We start from the raw sequence: 19778 nt of genomic DNA, 5'->3' as shown, positions 1-19778 counted from the left end.
ACTATGGTTAATGGCCTACTACATTGTTGCAATGAGAGTGACTGGTCTCATTAAACCCTCTTATAGTGCTAAGGCAATGGGAATATCAGGAGGGGAGAGTCTGACTGCCCACGGAAGGCACAACAACAAACTTCCTGACTGCTGCTTTCCCTTTTCCATCCTTCCTCTGAGTAGAGCCATTTCATATGGCACTTGGAAGCAGGGGAGACTTGATGTCTTTGTTTTAGGCCTGCCCCTGGGGTTATTTGGGTTGCTGATTGAGAAAATGGCATTGGATAGATCACATCAGCTCTAGGTTATTAAATATGGTTTTCTGTGGTTGAGCAGATGATGACTACTGGATGTCATATGTTTTATATCAGAAACTAGAGCTGATGTGGTCTATCCAATACAATTTTCTGAATCAGCACCCCAAATAACCAAACTGAATCTAAAATTGACCAAAAACTGATTCATAACGCTTTTGAAACTAATGTTGGAGAATGGTCCCTGGTCCAAGTGGTCCCTGGTCACAGTGGTCCCGGGTCAAGGGGTCCCTGGTAAAAAAAAAAAGGTTGGGAACCACTGCTTTACGAGCTCAGTTCCTTATTTAAAACAAGCCGAATATAATGCTGGCATAAAAATGCAGCATTCCTGAGCTAGGGATCCCAAGTGTACTACAACACAGTTCGAGAAAGGCCCTGAATGTCAAACACTCTGTGGACTAATTCTTCTCATGCTTCTAAACTGCATTTAAGTCAGATACAGTTCAGCATGCATGAATATGGCTTGTTACAGCACAGCTTCTCATACTTTTTCCCCCGTTAAGCTACTGTGACTTGTAAGAAAAGGAAGGTAAAAGGGCCAGAGATGATGAACTGGCATCTATACATAACTGTTCATATTCACAAGTCCCCATACACATAAAATTCACATTTTTCTATACAGTTTCCTCTTGTGAACACAAATCATGTCCATCTTCTGCATTATACACAATTTTGTAAGCAATTCTCCCAAATTTACACAAGTTGGAGTCAAGTTCAAGATACATAATAACAACAAAGACTAGATATAGATACTAGGCCTGGGTAACAATGGAAAAATTTGTTTCTAAAATCGATTCGTTTTTTGGGGGGTTTTGCATTTCGATTTTAAAAAGAATTCCGAAATTTTTCTTTTAAAAAGTTCAATATTTACGAAATTTCGTAAATGTAAAAAAAAATACGAAATAATAACGAATCGATTTCGAAACAATAACAAATCGATTCGTTAATGGCGGACGCGACCGCGAAATACGCTTAAAAACCTCCAAATGGGACAGGGGGAACTTCTGAAGCTTCCCTCTCCCTCTGTTGTTGACTGTTGGTGTGATATTATAATTTTTTTTCACTAATTAAACAAAAAACAACTATAAAACTTGCCCCAGACATGCGGAAATAATAACGAAATGACTTCAAAATGATAATGAAACGAATACATAACGAATCCGAAACAATTACGAAATGAATTTAAAAATTCGTTTCGTTTTTAAGTTGCTCCAGAATGGTTCGTTATAAAAAAAAATAACAAATTTTTAACGAATTATGAATTAACAAAACGAAACCGCCCAGCCCTAATAGATACATAGGAAGACCAAAAAGAAAAGAAAATATTGGAGGAACAATTGGAGCCAAGAACTGTACTGTCAAATTCGGAGAACTGTGCATGCAATCAGAACAATAATATAGAATACTAGCTGTCCTCTGCCACGTGTTGCTGTGGCCCAGTCTGTGTATATGTGTTTTTTGTGTGTATATGTGTGTGCATATATTTGTGTATCTATATATAAAAAATGCTCTGTTCGTAATGAGTACCTTAAAAACAAAAAAACCCAATGAACGAAATCACACCAAATTTGGCAACACAACACAAGGAGTGACCATCACTAAAAAATTATGATTTTGACATTTGGGAGTTGTAGTTGTTGGGATTTATAGTTCACCTATAATCAAAGAGCATTCTGAACTCCACCAACGATGGAATTGAACCAAACTTGGCACACAGGACTCCCTTGACCAACAGAAAACACTAGAAGGGTTTGGTGGGCATTGACCTTGAGTTTTGGAGTTGCAGTTCACCTACATCCAGAGAGCACTGTGGACTCAAACAATGATGGATCTGGACCAAACTTGGCATGAATACTCCATATGCCCAAATATGAGCACAAATGGAGTTTGGGGGAAATAGACCTTCACATTTGCGAGTTGTAGTTACTGTATAGAAAGAATAATAATATCGAGGATAGTTTTGACGGTGTAGTGAATGAATTAGAACCAGACATCCTGAGGAGTGAGGTTGAATGGGCCTTAAGAAGCATTGCTAACAACAAGGCAGCAGGAGACAACGGGATCCCAGCTGAACTGTTTAAAATCTTAAAAGATGATGCTGTCAAGGTAATGCATGCCCTATGCCAGCAAATATGGAAAACACAAAAATGGCCATCAGACTGGAAAAAATCAACTTATATCCCCATACCAAAAAAGGGAAATGCGAAAGACTGCTCAAACTTCCGTACAGTGGCCCTTATTTCTCATGCCAGTAAGGTAATGCTCAAGATCCTGCAAGGAAGACTCCAGCAATACATGGAGCGAGAGTTGCCAGATGTTCAAACTGGGTTTAGAAAAGGCAGAGGAACGAGAGACCAGATTGCCAATATCCGCTGGATAATGGAGAAAGGCAGGGAGTTTCAGAAAAACATCTATTTCTGCTTCATTGACTACTCTAAAGCCTTTGACTGCGTGGATCATAATAAATTGTGGCAAGTTCTTGGTGCGATGGGCATCCCAAGCCACCTTGTCTCTCTCCTGAGGAATCTGTACAAGGACCAAGTAGCAACAGTCAGAACTGACAACAGACTGGTTCAAGATTGGGAAAAGCGTACGGCATGGCTGCATACTCTCACCCAACCTTTTTAACTTGTATGCAGAACACATCATGCGATGTGCGGGGCTTGATGAATGCAAAGCTGGGGTGAAAATTGCTGGAAGAAACATTAACAACCTCAGATATGCAGATGACACCACTCTGATGGCCGAAAGCGAGGAGGAGCTGAGGAGCCTTCTAATCAAGGTGAAAGAAGAAAGCACAAAAGCTGGGTTGCAGTTAAACATAAAAAAAACCAAGGTTATGGCAACAAGAATGATTGACAACTGGAAAATAGAGGGTGAAAATGTGGAGGCCATGACAAACTTTGTATTTCTAGGCGCAAAGATTACTGCAGATGCAGACTGTGGCCAGGAAATCAGAAGACGCTTATTTCTTGGGAGGAGAGCAATGTCCAGTCTCGATAAAATAGTAAAGAGTAGAGACATCAGACTGGCAATAAAGATCCGCCTAGTCAAAGCCATGGTATTCCCTGTAGTCACCTACGGATGTGAGAGCTGGACCTTAGGGAAGGTTGAGCGAAGGAAGATAGATGCTTTTGAACTGTGGTGTTGGAGGAAAGTTCTGAGAGTGCCTTGGACTGCGAGAAGATCCAACCAGTCCATCCTCCAGGAAATAAAGTCCGAATGTTCATTGGAGGGAAGGATTCCAGAGACAAAGTTGAAGTACTTTGGCCACATCATGAGGAGATAGCAAAGCCTAGAGAAGACAATTATGCTGGGGAAAGTGGAGGGCAAGAGGAAGAGGGGCCGACCAAGGGCAAGATGGATGGATGGCATCCTTGAAGTAACTGGACTGACCTTGGAGGAGCTGGGGGTGGTGACGGCCGACAGGGAGCTTTGGCGTGGGCTGGTCCATGAGGTCACGAAGAGTCGGAGACGATTGAACGAATGAACAACAACAAGTTACTGGGATTTATTGTTCACCTACAATCAGAGCATTCTGAACTCCACCAACGACAGAATTGGGACAAACTTCCCACACGGAACCCCCATGATCAGAAAATACTTAAGGCCATCCAGTCCAATTCCCTTTACCAGGGCAAGAAAATGTAATCAAAGCCCTCCCGACAAAGAGCCATCCAGTCATAGATATAGATAGATTAATATGATTCACACACACAAAGATATAGTATCATAGATTTGAAAGGGACCCCTCAAGGACAATTATGTGTTATGTGTTCTAGAGTAGGCAAACCAGACACTCTCTACATCAGCACTGACAAAGAAACAGCAAGAAGTACATTTACCCACAAGCATAAAGAAATTACATATATTAGAAATGAACACTTTCTCATTGGTTTATATTCCAGATCACCAGACTGGGCCACAGCAATGCATGGCAGGGGACAGCTAGTATACGTATATATGTGTGTGCTGGTACAGGTGTACCAGGAGCTCCAATTCTGTTTGCTTTGCATTCGCGGAAGCCAGACGCAGTTGTTTGCAATCCCAGGCTTGGGATTTTGCAGCAGAGTGGCTTCCTATCATAGTTTGCAATCATAGGGCAAGCCACCTGTCAATTATGTTAGGTTCCCTGGTCCCGCCCCTTTTTGAGTTTTGGAGGGAATAGGAGCCTTTTTGAATCAGTCCACACAGAGAAGCCTTTCGCACAGGACATAAAACGAAGAGCTTCTGTAGAAAGCTTCGTCTTCTACGGCTTGGCCGGGGAGATATACAGCCTACAGCTTGGCCGGGGAGAAAAGACCCCACAGCTTGGCTGAGGATTTTGCAGCCTTAGAGCTCCTTTGCTGAGGGACTTCAGCCAGCCATCACTGAAACCTGAACTCCTCCTTTTTCCCCTGAAAGTCTACAAAGCTCTGCTTGGTAAGGGTCTCTCGCGGAAGCCAGACGCAGTTGGTACCGGGTGCAGGGGCTCCATGACAACAGAGGCAAGTACAGACTGCCCAGATTAGAAGTTAAGGATTTCCCTTAGTTAATTACAGTTAAGAAGATAGTGCCTGTTCCCAGTGAACAAGATTGCAAGAGCCAATAGACTGTTAAGAAAGCTTGAAAGTACCTGTTTGTTTTCATCAATAAAAACTTTGTTGGATTTACTTTAAGCAATCTAAAGACTCTGTTTGGGGGAATGTAAGGGCCTTTAATCTGAGGCAGCCCCGGCATCCTGTTGGGCACACATAATTTATGTCCTGTCTACAGTCTAATGCACAGGCCCAGCGTGCGACTGCACAATGTGTGTTTGTATGTATGTGTGTGTGAGATATATATATATATATATATATATATATATATATATATCGTTGTACTTTTTGTTTTTTGGCTTTTTAAAGTTTCTTCTGCTGGGTTTTCCAGTGTTTTTATGAGTGATGGTCACTTGTTGGCCTGATAGGTGTACTGTGTCAAAATTTGGTGTCAATTCGTCCAGTGATTTTTGAATTATGTTAGTCCCACAAACAAACATTACATTTTTATTTATATAGATTAAATAAAATATAAAATAAATTAAATACAAAATAAATATAAAATAAAATAAAATATGTGGTTGTGTTCATATCCCCTTCTGTGAGTTCATGCTGAATTAGTTGCAGAAATCGGGTCTGAAGTTTTGAGGATGCTGATCAGAGCCAAATCCAGGTATGGGAGAGGAAGACTTGGAAGGGAAGCCATAAAGAAATTGCTAAGTCCCACAAGGATAAAGCTATATCATCAGCATCAGCATTATCAACATTACATCACCACCACTATCATCATCATCATCATCATTTTTATCCCACCTTTCTCCCCATAGGGACTCAAGGAGGCTAACAATACCATGACTTGCTAAAAAAAAGGCAAATACAAAGATTAAAAAACATTATTTGTGTCATAACTACTAAGTTAAAATACAGTTAACATGCAATAAAATCCACAAAACAAAACAGCTAACCCAGCATCTAACCCACCTATACCACTGAATACCAAAAAAAGAATCTTCCATGGCATAGTAGTCCCAACTTTTATGTATGGCAAAAAAAGCCAATGGGATTTTGGCCTGCATCAATAGGAGCATAGTGTCTAGATCTAAGGAAGTAATGCTACCCCTCTATTCTGCTTTGGTTAGACCACATCTGAAATATTGTGTCCAATTCTGGCCACCACAATTCAAGAGAGATATTGACAAGCTGGAATGTGTCCAGAGGAGGGCAACTAAAATGATCAAGGGTCTGGAGAACAAGCCCTATGAGGAGCGGCTTAGGGAACTGGGCATGTTTAGCCTGAAGAAGAGAAGGCTGAGAGGAGATATGATAGCCATGTATAAATATGTGAGAGGAAGCCACAGGGAGGAGGGAGCAAGCTTGTTTTCTGCTTCCTTGGAGACTAGGACGCGGAACAATGGCTTCAAACTACAAGAGAGGAGATTCCATCTGAACATGAGGAAGAACTTCCTGACTGTGAGAGCCGTTCAGCAGTGGAACTCTCTGCCCCGGAGTGTGGTGGAGGCTCCTTCTTTGGAAGCTTTTAAGCAGAGGCTGGATGGCCATCTGTCAGGGGTGATTTGAATGCAATATTCCTGCTTCTTGGCAGGGGGTTGGACTGGATGGCCCATGAGGTCTCTTCCAACTCTTTGATTCTATGATTCTATGATTGATTCTATGATTCTATGTTGTGAAAGCTAACAGAAAAGACATCAAATAATTTGAAATTGTGGACTGGAAAGGAGTTCTACAAATATCCTGGATTGCCAGAAAGACAAACAAATTAATTTGAGAGTAAATCAACATTTTCTAGAAGCCAAAATGACTAAATTGAAGCTATCATACTTTGGACATATCATGAGATAACATGATCCATTAGGGGGGGAAAACCCAATGCTTGGTAAAGCACAAAGCAATAGGAAAAGAGGTGGATTGTTTCAAGAGTATAGGTGGATTGTTTCAAGAGTTTGAGGCTGAGGGCTAGGGATCTAGCAAGTCTCTCAAGTTCACTTTATTATGGTCAATGACCAGCTCAAGAAAAGAGAGACACAATCCCGCACAAACTTATAGCAAGTCTCTCATTTCTATGGTCAGCACCATAAATTATGGTTGCCGCCACCTCGTCTGTGTCACTGCTTCTTTCCCTTTCCCACTGTGACCATGCTAACTTAAATGCCCATGGGAGATCCCAAGGCAAATGGAGATGCTTCTCCATCACCTTCCTCTCATCACTACTTCCATGTAGGCAAACAGAGGTGAGAACAAGGATGAAGAAATGAAGAGGTGGATGTTTCCAGGAGTCAGGGTAGAAAGTTCAGCGGGTGCCCTACAAATTCAGCCACTTATGCCAGTTCTGCCATTGAGCTCCTTCACTGAAAATTCACTAATATTTTGTTTCCTCTTATTACGAAAAATATAGATGAGCTCGGCTTATTTGCAACAGCCCCTGATGGACTGAGACACAGTTTAGCTATGTGGAGGTAAATAAAATTCCGATATTCGTGTGAATAAATATGGCCATAAGCTGTCTCTTTTAATTAGCATTTTCCCCTATCTTGAATGGTCTTCCACGTCTTCCACCTTATTTCTGGCTCGGAGCTGAGATCCTGGATCCAAATCTTGGTTTTCTATCCTTTGTGATCCCGGTGGCAGCCAATGGGGCAAGGGACACTCCCTTCTTGACACTTTTCAGCATTAGTCAGCTTGCACTTTTCTGAATGAAAATTGGAGTCTCTTGCTAATTGGATGTTTAATAGCAAAGAAGGTGGGATTTTTATTCTACTTGTGCTATTGTCACACTAGCAATATCAAGGGGGAAGCTTTCACTGCCAATAGGGGTGGGTATTTTTCCACTTTTAAAACATCCAGTATATGCAGGGTCTACTTGTTTATAACAACCTAAAAAATTAAATTGCAGAAGAAAACAAATAAGTAATGCATGTAATAGTAAATATGATGCATATTTGGAAAGCTGAGATTCATGATCTATTGAACTATTAAATGTTTAAAAGGTCAAGGTTTTTCCCTGACATTAAGTCCAGTCGAGTCAGACTCTGTAGGTTGGTGCTCAGCTCCATTTCTAAGCTGAAGAGCTGGCGTTATCCATGGCGTTGGCTATGGGAAGCACACAGATAGGATGTAAATGAAGTAGCGCTTTCCCACTTGGGTCAATTAAGTAATACTTTCCTGCTGGTATTTATTTATTTATTTATTTATTTATTTACCACATTTGTATACCGCCTTCCTCAGCCAGAGGCGACTCAAAGCGGTTCACAGTCAGCAGCGATTCAATGCCATAACAATTGTAAAGATACAGTTAAAACAATTATAAAGACAATTAAAACATTTAAAATGTGATATAAAAACAATACAGCCTGTAAAAGCATAATTCTTGGCATCTCCTTACTAAAATCATTGTCCAATTGCATCATCGGTTGTTCCATATATTAGTTTTCGTCTAATTATGCTCCAGTAGTAAAAGCTTGCTCAAAGAGCCAGGTCTTAATCTTTTTGCAGAATGTTAGAAAAGAGGGAGCTGATCTTATATCCCTGGGAAGGGTGTTCCATAGCTGAGGAGCCACCACTGAGGAGGCCCTGTCTCTCGTCCCCACCAAATGTATCAGCAAGGACGGCGGGATTGAGAGCAGGGCCTCCCCAGACAATCTTAAGGTCCTAGATGGTTCATAAGGACCATAAGGATAAGTTTGGATAGGTAAGCCGGTTCAAAACCATTAGGATAAGTAAGCTGGGTCAGAAAAAGTTAGGCATACAAGAGCATTTCTTCCAGGTTTTTAACTGATGTGCATATTAAAAGCACCATCTTAAAAAAAAAAATTGGTGTGTGTAGCACCAAAGAGAGATCAAGGTAGAAAATGAAACAAAATAAAAGGTACAATAAGTGGTATTTATAAACTATTATTCGAAGAAGAGCAGAGTCAGGACCATCTCAGAGCAATATGGGAATTAGATCTGGAAAAATCTAAAAATATAGTGTACATACATCTTAAAAATATGTCTATAAGAATTTAAAAAAATATAAAATAATATTGAGATGGTACTTAACACCAGTTAGATTAAATCAGATAGAGGAGAAACATTCAGATCAATGCTGGAGAATAATGCCAAGAGTGAGGCTCATATATCCATATGTGGTGATCATGTATACAAAAATAGCACCTGTCAGATTACTGTATGGATTGAGATATAATTATCCTTTTGATTTCTCATCTTTCTGATTTTTACAATGTGGTCATTTTAATTTCAGGAAAAATATGACTTTGAGGAAAAATATATTTAGAAATGCCATGAGTGTGTATAAATATGAATTTGTCCTTTTTTGTTTTAAAAATGCAGATTAAAATGAAAATGGCACAGAAAATACACAGAAATGAAATTGTGTGAAAGTGACATGGACTGGAAACAGACTGATTTGTCCATCCATTCCAATTGCTCATTCATCTTTAAAAAGATGATTATTCATCTTTAAAAAGATTAATTGTAATGTGGTCTAACAGAACCTTTAAAAATAAATTCTGTTTTTATTGTGTACATGGGTATCTTACCTGTAATATAGTTAGAGGCAGAGCAGAACGACACACTAAGGCCCATGAAATTCTTTCTCTCACCGTGGTAAATATAGCTTTCGCCGAGCCTTCTATCCATGTGATGGGAGACCAACCCAAAACAGGTTTGTTTTTTGCCCTTCTCCAATTGAAACCAGGAGTTATATTCATTGTGGATCAAAGAAAATGTCATGTTACTGCCCAATTATCCCTTTTCTTCCCATAATTGCTAAGCAAATCGAATGCTAGGACAAGGTCACTGTGGAATTATTGAGTGGAGATTTATGCGTAGATTGTCTGATCTTGCTTCTAGTCATGTCAATAATAGGGAAAAAGACAAAATAGATTGTCCAGTCTCACTACTAAGTAAAATATAGGGCCCTACACACTTGGCTGTAAATTGTATCAAGTTCCAACCAAGTGTTTCTTTTCCAAATGTATATATACCAAATATATAGTCTACTAGCTGTCCCCTGCCACGCGTTGCTGTGGCCCAGTCTGTTGATCTGGGAAATAAAGTAATGAGAAAGTGTGGTTTCTTTTTTTTTTTTTTAAATTTATCTTTATTGAAATTTTGTAATACAAAATATAAAATCTTCACACAAGGGAGGAAAGCAGGATTGGGGAAGGCAGTGAGGAGGGGGGTGGGGTTCGGGAAAGGGGTGGTCCGTAGGGATCGGGAAAGGGGGACACAGGGAGGGGTAATAGACGAGGAGAGGGGGCGGGGAGGGGAGTTACAATGGGTATTTGTGAGTCTTCATAAACCTTCAGGCGGTCGCTAAGGGGTTGGATTGTGACTGCCTTACTGATTTTATCCATAACTTCAGAAAGAACCTTTGGACCGTTTATCACCTCCTAGCGACCTAATAAGTTAATCAGTCATACCTCTCCTTGATTACTTCAGCCCGCGCAGAGAGTAGACTATTCCATAGCCAATCTTGCCCTAGGCCTACCTCGAATGCCTCCCTCGAGTTGACAGGGGGTTGGGGGGGGGATTAAAGAAAGACAAAACAAACATAGGACTTCCGCTTGGATTCCACGCAGGGTAGTCTCGGTTTCCTGTCGGGGGTCCAATTGGATCCCTTGGTCTAGTATGCACCGTACGGATTGTGAGTCGAAAAAATCTGTGTCTCTTCTACTTTTGCTCCGTTATGTGAACATCGTGTCTCTGCTTTTCGTAGTCATCGAAAAGGGACCAATCTGTTTGATTGACTGGTTTACCGGAGCATGTTCTCAACAGGAACGTTAGTTTGTCCATGTCCCTAATTTCCGCGATCTTATCTAGCCATTCTTCCATTTTAGGTATCTGTTCTTCCTTCCAGTGTCTTGCCAGTACTATTCTAGCCGCTGTGGAGATGTACGTCCAGATTTTGTCTTCATTATTGTTGAGAGCAAAGTCCTCATCAGTTATTCCTAGAATGAAGTACTCGGGTTTTCTAGGGAACTTCTTCTTCAGTATTTTTTGTGATTCGGACTGTATCTCTTGCCAGAATTTCTGTAACCTGGGGCAGGACCACCACATATGGAAGTAGGTGCCAGGGAGATCTTTGCATTTCCAACACGAGTTCTGGTAATTTGGATACATTTTACTTAGCTTATGTGGTGTTAAGTACCAGCGATGAAAGGTTTTCAGCCAGTTTTCTTTCAACGCAGAGGAGTACGTGTACTTCAGCTTCTTTCGCCAGATTAGCTGCCACTCCGAGAGTCTTATTGGGCGGCCGATGTTTTTAGCCCAGCGGATCATGCATTCTTTGATTTCCTCAGTTTCCGTTTCCCAGTTTAGGAGCAGATTATATATTTTGGATATAGTTTTTTTCCCTGTTTTCCAAATGGCTTCCCCGGGGGACGTTTTTTCTTCAAATCCAGACTGCAAGTCCTGTTTAAATGTTTCTCTAATTTGAAAATACTGTAGCCAAGTCAGGAAGCTGAAAGATCGGGACAGTTCTTCCTGAGGTTTCAGGGTCCAGGAGTTATCATTTCTGTTTTTCACCAGGAGGTCTTTATAGGTTGGCCACTGCTGCCAACCCAACAGCCGCCTTTGCTTAGCCTCGGACGGTGACAGCCAGAGAGGGGTTTTGTCGTGAAAAAGTTTTTTATACTTATTCCAGACTCTGAGCAGGGCAGAGCGAATGAAGTGGTTTCCGAAATTTGCTTCTATTTTGGCTCTATCGTACCATACGTACGCGTGCCAACCCGCTCTGAGATTGAAGCCTTCCAGCGTTAGGATGTTTTCATTTTTCAGGGTGATCCAATCCTTTACCCATGCTAAGGCGCAAGCCTCAAAGTAGATTTTGAGGCTGGGGAGGCCGAAGCCCCCTTTTTCTTTCCTATCAATCATTATACGAAGTTTCAGCCGAGGCTTCTTCCCGTTCCAGATAAACTTGGATAGATCTTTATTCCATTGATCGAAGACTTTGTTGCTTCTAATGATAGGCAAGTTCTGGAAAAGATATAGTAGCCGGGGAAGGATATTCATTTTGATTAATCCTATTCTTCCTAGGAGGGAAAGATTCAGTGTCTTCCATTTAGATAAGTCCTCCCTCACCTTTTTCCATGTCTTCTCGTAGTTGTTTTTAAGCAGTTGCGCGTTAGAAGCCGTGATCATAATCCCAAGATATTTTATTGTTTTACTGAGTGAGAGGCCTGAAATAGTTTTTAGATCTTCTTGCATTTCGGGTGTCATGTTTTTAGTTAAGAGGGTTGTTTTGTTTTTGTTGATTCTAAATCCCGATACCTTTCCATATTCCTCTAGTTTGTCCAGCCAGCTCCGGATGTTGTTGCAGGGATCATCGATAATGCAGATGACATCATCTGCATAGGCTCTGATCTTGTAATTTTGTTTGGCGATCTTCAAGCCTTTGATGTTTTTGTCTTCTTTGACTGATTTTAAGAGTGTTTCGAGAGCCATAATAAATAGTAGCGGGGACAGAGGACAGCCCTGCCTGGTGCCTTTGGTGATCTTTATTACTTCCGACCGTTGGGAGTTAATTAGTAATCTCGCTCCTTGTTTATCATAGATGGAGTTGATAGCGTTTTTGAAGGCATAGCCTATGTCAATTTCTTCTAGAAGTAGTTTCAGAAATTTCCAACTTAAATTGTCGAAAGCTTTTTCGGCATCCAGTGAGAGTAGAGCTAGTTTTTGTTGTGAATTATAATCGTAATATTCTATGGTGTTAAGTATCGTTCTTAGGTTATCTTTTGTGCTTCTTCCTGGGAGGAAGCCTGCTTGTTCCTCTCCTATCCATTCGGATAGGAATCCTTTCAGCCTCTTTGCTAGCACAGTGACGAAGATCTTGTAATCCGAGTTCAATAGAGAAATCGGCCTGTAGTTTTGTATATCTGATTGCTCTGCGTTTCCTTTCCTGATTAGTACAATTTCGCCCTCCTTCCAGGATTCCGGAATCTGACCCGAACTCAACGCAGAGTTCATCACTTTTTGGAGGGGTGATAGGAGTTCTTCTTTCAGTGTTTTATAAAAACAGGCCGAAAACCCGTCTGGGCCCGGAGCTTTGTTAGCGGGCAATCCTGCTATCGCCTCTGAGATTTCCTTAGTTGAGATTTCTTTATTAAGGGCCTCTCTCTGGGAATCTGTGATTTTTCCCAGCTTTAATTTGGCTAGGTAACTTGTTATTTCTGTTTCATGGGTGTCGTCTTTATTATAGAGGGCTGCGTAGTACTCCTGGAATTCTTTAATGATGTCTGGATCCTTCGTTAGATAGTTGTTTCCTTTTTTAATTTTTATTATTTGCTGTGTTTGTTTTTTCTTCCTTACTTTCCTGGCCAACCATTTTCCAGGTTTATTGGCATGTTCGAATTCTTGTTGCTTAATGTATTTATACTTCTTTTCCAGAGCCTCTATCTCAAGATGTTGTTTTCTTTTTTTTAACCACTTCAAATTCCTTTCACCTTTAGGGTTGTCCGGGTTTCTTTTGAGTTCTTGTTCTTTATCCGCGATCTGTTTGTCTAGCTGTTTTATCTCCTGGTTTTTCTTCTTATTTTTGATCGCGTTCTGCTGGATTAAATACCCCCTCATAACCACTTTTAGTGTATCCCAAAGTATTTGCGGTGAGGTGTCCGGTAGGTCGTTTATCTGTAGGAAGTCCTTTAGCAGTTCTTTGTTTTTCTTTATGTCTATTTCTGTTTTAAGTAAATTGTCGTTCAGCCTCCACTTCCTTGCTTCAACCTTTTTGTACACTAGCAGCTCCAGTGCGCAGTGATCAGATGTGTCTCTCGCTGTAGTATGTATTCTTTCAATTCTAGACATTATTGAGTTGGAGGCCCAGATCATGTCTATTCTGGACCATGATTTATGGGGGGGTGAGTAGTATGTATATTCCTTTTTATCGGGATAGCAGTGTCTCCATACATCCTGAAGATCAAATTCTTCTTTGAGCGCGATGAATTTTTTGGGGAGAAGGGAATTATTTTTGTTTTTCCTGGCGCCTTGGCTTCTGTCTAAGTTTATGTCTAATATACCGTTAAAATCCCCCATGACTAACAGGCTGTCAAATTCTGTTTTCAATAGATTCTCTTTCAGGAAGTCTAAAAATTTGCTCTTGGGCCCGTTGGGGGCATAAATATTACAAATCAACGTGGACTCCCCGCCCAATTTAATTTTAACAGCTACTATTCTCCCGTCTTGATCCCTGAAGCTTAATTCTGCTGGTATGTCCTCTTTGACATAGATTACCACCCCCCTTTTTTTTTCAATGGAAGCTGAGTAGAATTCCCTTCCTAGTCTCTTTTGCCTCAAATGGGCAACATGTCTAGTACAAATGTGGGTTTCTTGGAGTGCGGTAATTTGATAATTATCTTTATTGATTTTTTCAAATAGTCTTTTCCTTTTACACGCCGAGTTTAGCCCGTTTACATTAAGAGAGTAACACTTAATTTGTCGTTCAGTCATAGTCATGTATATTTAGTCCGTCGTTTGCTTCCTCCTCCTTTTTACTTTCGTCCACTTCCTCGGTTGTTCCAGTTGTCTCGTCAGCTTTTCCGTCTTCTTTAGGGGGGGAGTCTGGGCGTGGTCTTTTTCTCATATTTCCTTTTACGACTGTGTGATCTGAATTCTGGTTATTCTTATGCTCCTTAAGGAGTTGGAAGAGTTCGTTGGCCTTCTCGGTGTCTTTGACCCAGTATCTCCTGTCTCTAAACGTGGTCATAAGACCCTCCGTTTTGTCCCACCTAAATTTACAATTCTGTCTTTTGAGTTCTTGGGTCAGGAATGTATATTTCTTGCGTCTGTCCAGAATTTGTTTCTGAATTTCTTTGAGGACGATGATTTTTTCTCCCCCATATATTATCGGATTTTGATTGGAGTTTTTCAGCACTTGGTCTCTAGTGTGCTTGCGCATGAATCGGACCATCACATCTCTTGGTAATTTATTTTGTTTGGCGAATGCCGATTGAACCCGGTAGATTCGGTCTAGTTCCATCTCCGTCTTTTCCACAGGAGTTCCGATCACGTTCGCTAACATTTTAGTTACTATATCCCTTAGGTCCTCTAGGGGGTCTTCCTTGAGGTTTCTCAGCCTCAGAGCATATTCCAGTTCTCCATTTTGAAAACTCTCTAGTTCTTTTGATAATTTGTCATTTTTAGCTACCAGGTCTTCCAGATCGTTCTGTATTTTCCTTTGTTGTTTTCCTAGTTTACTGTTTTCCATCTTATTTTCGTTGATATCCGTGAAGGCCTTTGCAATGTCTTTTTTGATTGTAGTAATGTCTTCTTTGAATTCTTTTCTGATTAGCTCTAATTGAGCTTGTTGTTTTATCTGGTTTTCTCTAATAGATGTAAGGTCTTTCTTATTTTCTTCCTGGTTCTCCGTGATCTTCTCTGTTAATTTTTGAAGTTCTTTCCAGATGTCTTTCATGTTGACTTCTTCTTGTCCAGATCCTCTTCTTCCGGTACCTTTAGGGTCCTTAATCTCCTTCTCTAGCTTTGTTTTTGGAGTGGTCATCTAATATATATAATTATGTGTGTGAGTAAACAGTTTTTGTTGCTGTGTCTTTGTCAGTGTTGATGTGAAGAGTGTGTGGTTTGCCCATTCTTGAACATGCAACATATCATTGTCCTTCTTTAAGGGTCCCTTTCAAATGTATGATACTATATCTTTCTGTTGTTAATCTATCTATCTATCTATCTATCTATCTATCTATATGAAAGGCTGGATGGCTCTTTGTCAGGAGGGGTTTGATGACATTTTCTTGCCCTGATGAAGGGAGTTGGATTGGATGGCCTTAAGTATTTTCTGTTGGTTGTGGGGGTTCTGTGTGGGAAGTCTGCCCGGATTCTGTCGTTCATGGGGTTCAGAATGCTTGATTGTAGGTGAACTGTGAATCCCAGTGACTAACTCCCAAATGTTAAGGTCTATTTCCCCCAAACTCCATCTGTGTTTATATTTGGGCATATTGAGTATTCGTGCCAAGTTTGGCCCAGATCCATCGTTTGAGTTCACAGTGCTCTCTAGATGTAGGTGAACTACAACTCCCAAAGTCAAGGTCAATGGTCAGCAAACCCTTCTAGTGTTTTCTGTTGGTCATGGGAGGCCTGTGTGCCAAGTTTGGTTCAATTCCATCGTTGATGGAGTTCAGAATGCTCTTTGATTGTAGATGAACTATAAATCCCAGCAACTATAACTCTCAAATGACAAATCATAATTTTTGAGAGATGGCCACTCCTTGTGTTGTGAGATGTTTTGTTGCCAAATTTGGTGTGATTTCATTCATTGGTTCTTTTGTTTTTAAGGTACTTATTATGCACAGAGCATGGCTGGAATCACTGGGTTGTTGTAGGTTTTTCAGGTAGGAAGAGACCTCCAAGGGTCATCCAGTCCAGCCCCTTCTGGCAAATGGGAAAAGAACAATCTAACCACTCCTGAGAGATGGCCATTCAGTCTGATAATAATAATAATAATAATAATAACAACAACACAACAATAATAATAAATAATAAATGAATCCTAGGATAGGAAGAGACCTGCAGGGGACCTGCAGTCCAGCCCCTTTTGGGAAATGGGAGAAGCACAATCTAACCACTCCTGACAGATGGCCAGCCTCAGTTTAATAATAATGATGATGATGATGATGATGATGATGGAGAGGAAGAGACCTCCAGGGGCCATCTAGTCCAGCCCCTTTTGGCATAAGGGGAAAGCACAATCTAAACACTCCTGAGAGATGGCCATTCAACCTGATAATAATAATAATAATGAAATAATGCTAGCATAGGAAGAGACTTGAAGGGGCCATCCAGTCCAGCCCCTTTTGGCAAATGGGAGAAGCACAATCTAACCACTCCTGACAGATAGCCAGCCTCAGGTTAATAATAATAATAATAATATAAACAATAATAATAGCAGTCCACTTACATCCGGAGAGCACTGTGAACCAAAACAAAGATGAATCTGGACCAAACTTGGGAAGAAAACTCAATATGGCAAAATTGGTACACAGTGGAGTTTGAAGACCTTGACATTTGGGAGTTGCTTGGGGGGGGGGGGCGACGGTCCCTTCACTCTTTGACTCCACGTAGGACAGAAGGGGAAAGAAGGGAGAGAAGGAAGGAAGGCAGGAAGGAAAGACAGAAGATAAGGGGAAGAAGGAAACAAAGGAAGGAAGGAAGGAAGGAAGGAAGGAAGGGGAAGGGTGGGAAGGAGGGAGGGAGGAAAAATAGAAGGGGAAGAAGGGAAGGAAGGAAAGAAGGCAGAAGATAAGAGAAAGAAGGGAAGAATGGAAAGGAAAGGTAGGACAGAAGGGGAAAGAAGGGAAGAAAAGGGAAGGGAGGGAGGAAAGATCAGAAAATAAAGTAAAGTAAGGAAGGAAGGAAAAACAGTAGGCCTGGGTAACAACGCAAAAATTTGTTTCTAAAATCGATTTGTATTTGGGGGTTTTTTTTGTTTCGATATTTAAAATAATTACAAAATTTTCCTTTTAAAAAGTTCGATATTTACGAAATTTCGTAAATGGTAAAAAATTAACGAATCGATTTCCGAAACAATAACGAATCGATTCGTTAATGGCGGACGCGACCGCGAAATACGCTAAAAAACCTCCAAAAACTTCTGAAGCTTCCCACTCCCTCTGTTCTTGACTGTTGGTGTGATATTATAATTTTTTTTCACTAATTAAACCATAAAACTGGCCCAGACATGCGGAAATAATAACGAAACGACCTCAGAACAATAACGAAACTAATACAATAACGAAATACGAAGCATTTACAAAACCTGTTTAAAAATTCGTTTTTTTAAATGATTGCTCCAGAATGGTTCGTTATCGTTTTGTAATTGGAAAAATTAACGAATTATTAACGAATTACGAATTAACAAAACGAAACCGCCCAGGCCTAAAAAACAGAGGATAAGGGGAAGAAGGGAAGTCCTCTCTGCCTGCAATTGCTCCGGGAGGCCCAGCAGCCGTTGCCGCCACAAGTTCCACCGCAAGACGATGGAGGAGCTCTTACATGCACATGCACACCCCCCACAGCTGGACGCATGCACTGTGATGGCTTCTCCTTTTATTAAGGATTTCTGAGTTGTTTTCGATGTTTTTCTAATTTTTATTATTGCTGGTCACATCTTGTATGGTGAGAAGTTTTGTTGGCAAATTTTGTGGGTATTGGCCCAGCGGTTCTTTTGTTTTTAAGCCACTCATTACGACATGAGCATTTTTTAAAATTATATATGTTTATTTTAATATATACACAACATTTATAGTTCCCACCACCATGAGAATTGTTTTCTTTTACATATTAATCCTTTTTGAGATTAACCTTATAAAATAACATACTATATAACATTTGTATCCTGTTTCTTTCTTTCTTTCTTTTTCTTAAATATTTTAAATATTTTTTAAATTAATTATTTCACATAATCTCATATATAATCAGAAAATATACATTCAGAAATACTGGAACATGTCTAGATCTGTATGTAGACAGCAACTTGTACAAAGTAAGTCTAACATACCATTCACTCGAGTTTAAGACACTTTCAAAGGAAAATCCATGCAAACTATTCCTAACTAGAACTGTCTATCTAGCTAGCAGCAATAGTGTCATCAGCTACTCCCACGCCCATTTCATATGCAAAAAAAAATAATTAAATGCCAATGTATTGGGGGGGGGGGGGGCATTCCTTGCAAGGCAAGAAATGTATCTTCATGATCAAGATGGTTTCAGAGTATGTCCAAATACATCTTGATATTGCATCAATAAAAAAGAAAACAAGAATGGGAGAAGGCAACAAAGTACTCTCTTATGACTAGAGCTTTCTGACTATTTTACATACACAGGCATGGACTACTGCAAAAACCCAATTTGTGTAAATTGAAGGATGTCCAAAACCATAATCAAATGTTTCATTACCATTATGCCAACATATATAACTTTTCCAGGAATCTCTTTTTCTATTGTATAGCATTCCAGCTTGTTCACATAGTATTACATATTTCTTTTTATTATTATTATTTAATTCTTTCCCTTCTCTTTTCTTTTTCCCCCCTTTTCTCCCTTCCTTTTCTTTTCTTGAGAACCATACCTAAACATCCACATAATATTCACATCTCAGGAGTTCCACTATAACAAAAAAGAAAGTCACACCAAAAGAGCAACAAAGGATTCCTCATCATTTCTTTCTTCAGAAGGAAGTCAAACTATTTGACGAAAATCAGGATTTTGTATTAGTCAGTCTTGGAATCCCCATGTTGAAATAGCCTTTCGTCATGAGCATTTATATATATATAGATATTGCAGTAGGCTAGCTGAACTTTAGAGTTTGAACTTTATCTATCTAGCCCAGTGTTTCTCAATCTTCCGAATGCTGCAACCCCTTAATACAGTTCCTCATGTTGTGGTGACCCCCAACCATAACATTATTTTCGTTGCTACTCCATAACTGTAATTTTGCTACTGTTATTCATCATAATGTGAATATCTGATGTGCAGGATGTATTTTCATTCACAGGACCTAATTTGGCACAAATACCCAATATGCCTAAAATTGAATACTGGTGGAGGTGAAGCGGGGGATTGATTTTGTCATTTGGGAGTTGTAGTTGCTGGGATTTATAGTACAACCAAAGAGCATTCTGAACTCCAACAACGACGGAATTGAACCAAACTTGGCACACAGAACTCCCATGACCAGCAGAAAATATTGGAAGGGTTTGGTGGGCATTGACCTTGAGTTTTGGAGTTGTAGTTCACTTACATACAGAGAACACTTTGGACTCAAACAATGATGGATCTGGACCAAACAAATACTCAATATGCCCAAATGTGAACACTGGTGGAGTTTGGGGGGGGGGGGGGAATAGATCTTAACATTTGGAAGTTGTAGTTGCTGGGATTTATAGTTCACCTTTAGTTCACCTATAAATCCCAGCATTCTGAACCCCACCAA

Source organism: Anolis sagrei, chromosome Y, assembly GCF_037176765.1.
Source record: "Anolis sagrei isolate rAnoSag1 chromosome Y, rAnoSag1.mat, whole genome shotgun sequence".
Classification (NCBI taxonomy): domain Eukaryota; kingdom Metazoa; phylum Chordata; class Lepidosauria; order Squamata; family Dactyloidae; genus Anolis; species Anolis sagrei.
This window is presented reverse-complemented; position numbering follows the sequence as displayed.